Raw genomic sequence first — 2,700 nt, 5'->3', positions numbered from 1 at the left:
TACACTCAAATACAATTTAATCTGTATATAAATAAAAAACACTATAAAGTATACAGTTTAAGACATTAAATCACATGAGGGAAAATAAACTCTCTTTTTTGGGTTTAAGGTACCAGAAAATGAACTTTACTGAACTTAAAATTCAGCATCTAAAGTAAAAGTGGTTTCTTCACATCTCGACATGACCCAACATTTCCGATACTTGCCCACTTTCTTTTCATACAAGTTTGTATTGTCTTCTGAAGATATATGTTCACACGAAATCAAAAGGGTTTTCTACAGTGTAGATCTGAGAAAAATAAAACATAAATATAAATAACTTGCATATTAAACACATAAAAACTGCAACTGTTAGAGTATTAAAAAATTAAAATTTTAGGTTATCAGCCATTTTCTAAATAGTCCTTTTGTAAATATAATGTCAGCTATTAAACTAAAAAAAATATATATTTATGTATGTTTTTACACATCATGGCACATGAAAAGTTAACAATTTCACCTTATCACTGCCTAGTTCCAATAATAATCAGCAACAAATTGTATGTTTTGTGTCATCAACTGACAATTCATGCCAACTAAAACAACTGGCATAGCAACTTTTAGTAACTCATGTTCAATCTTCACAGCTTATCAAATAATCTCAATAACTTGTTCCTTGGGTGGTTTTCTGACATGACTAAACATCAAGCAGATAAAGTCAGTGTAGGCCCTTTCTTTTATTAGAAATAAAACTGTTTAAAACATAGCTGTGACAGGAGGGTAAAGATAGCCATTGCTGTTACAATAAGATATAATTTTACCAGAATTATGACAGTGGGGGCATTATAAGTGACAGTCAATCCCACTATTTGTTGGTAAAAGAGAAGCCCAAGAGTTGGCGGTGGGTGGTGATGACTAGAGCCTCCCTCTAGTCTTACACTACTAAATTAGGGAGGCTAGCACAGATAGCCCTCAAGTAGCTTTGTGTGAAATTCAAAAACAAACAAATAAGCAATCTAATTGAAAACTACCATTTTGTATTAAATGTCATCTTTAGGCACAACATACAAGATTTTCATTAATAATCCCATTGCTAGCAGCAAAGAAAGCAAAGATGTGAGAGATGGACTGTTGTTCATCTTCTTTTAAATTCTCCCACTGTTTCAAGTCTCTGGACAGATGAGCTTCTTCTGCAGTCCAGAATGAAGCCTCTGCTTTCTTATATATCTACCGGATGTTTGGGTACTTAAAATAAAAAAAAAAAAAAAAATGTTCAAGAATTTTCTCGCAACAGGGGCTCAAACTCATCATCTTCAGTTGTAACGCTTGTACCTTTTTATTTGAAAATTTTCAGAAACCTATAAATCCAACTTAGGATGTTAGAAATAAAAATATCACAGAAAATAAATATTTAAAGACTGTTTACAGAAGTTGGCCCACATACTATCTCAGTAACATTTGGGTTTAATAAATTTTAACTTCTCACCAACAGCACATCATTTTTATAATTTATTATTATAAATATTCACATCTTTGTATTTTACGTGTGATATGATGTTTAAAATAAATCCTGATAATTAAAGATAAATCCTGATATTAGTTAGGATTTTTTAAAAAAATCAGTATTTATTATCTTGTACAAAACATATAAAACAAAGGAGATCACATTAGTTGAACTACTTTTGTGAAAATTCAGCTTTCAAATTATCCCATTTTAGTTTAATATTTTATTAAACAACTGTTTGTTTGTTTTTAATTTTGCGCAAAGCTACTTGAGGGCTATCTGCGCTAGCCGTCCCTAATTTAGCAGTGTAAGACTAGAGGGAAGGCAGCTAGTCATCACCACCCATCGCCAACTCTTGGGCTACTCTTTCACCAACGAATAGTGGGATTGACTGTAACATTATAACGCCCCCATGGCTAAAAAGGCGAACATGTTTGGTGCGACCCTCGGATTACGAGTCGATTAACCAACTGTTACAAGGATTTCACTAAATATCTCTACAATAGTGTAACTTGATATACTTAGATTTCCAAAGTGTATTTCAATACAAGCCACGTAAAAAATTACCTCAGAAAATCACATAAGTACAAGTTGAGAAAAAGATCGTTGAGTAATAAAAATGTTGCTATTAGTGGAAAATCCAGCTGGCCATGTCGGGCCGGAAGAGGAACGCAATTTACAAGAACTTAAGTTGGAGAATCAACAATTTTCTTAAAAATTAAGTGTAGGTTTAAACTTTTAGTAACAATAATACTAACTCAAATGAGGGTGTATAAGAACAGCCTTTAGGGGCCAAGTGGTCCCTAGTTCTATAGTTTTAAATGTTCCAAATACATGTATTACTGGTACTAAGCTGGTGTAAACTATATATAACTTGATATAAATGGTAATAAAAAAAATAATACAGTACACTGTACTGTATAGTTCTTTACTAACTTTGTTTTCCTTATTAATATTTTCGGTAAGAGATTCTGTTCCGATTTTGTACAAGCGTTTAACTTTCACGGTGGTACTGTGGACAACAACTTTAATTTTAAAAGAGGAAATAGCCACTTACCAAAGACGAGGGGAAAAAATTGAAATTTAAAAGTCAGAAACAAAAACCACGCTCACTTCCAATTTCAGGTTGGAAGACAAGTCAAGTGCAACTCTCTCTCTCTTCTTTTATCGGGATTTTGATCTAAAGACCAGGCAGGGTCAAGTTCATTGACCAATCT

The 2,700-nt window shown here is 32.7% G+C and overlaps 1 long non-coding RNA gene across 1 annotated transcript; it reads right to left on the bottom strand.

Moving 5' to 3' along the window:
- LOC143235488 (uncharacterized) lies at window positions 1-1,411 on the bottom strand. The gene is made up of 2 exons (XR_013019222.1): window positions 1,011-1,411; window positions 1-289 (listed from the first exon to the last, which is right to left on the bottom strand). It is a non-coding gene; the product is annotated as an uncharacterized LOC143235488 (long non-coding RNA).
- Window positions 1,412-2,700: the final 1,289 nt, after the last annotated feature.

This window comes from Tachypleus tridentatus, chromosome 12 (genome assembly GCF_004210375.1).
Source record: "Tachypleus tridentatus isolate NWPU-2018 chromosome 12, ASM421037v1, whole genome shotgun sequence".
Taxonomy (NCBI): domain Eukaryota; kingdom Metazoa; phylum Arthropoda; class Merostomata; order Xiphosura; family Limulidae; genus Tachypleus; species Tachypleus tridentatus.
This window is presented reverse-complemented; position numbering and strand designations above follow the sequence as displayed.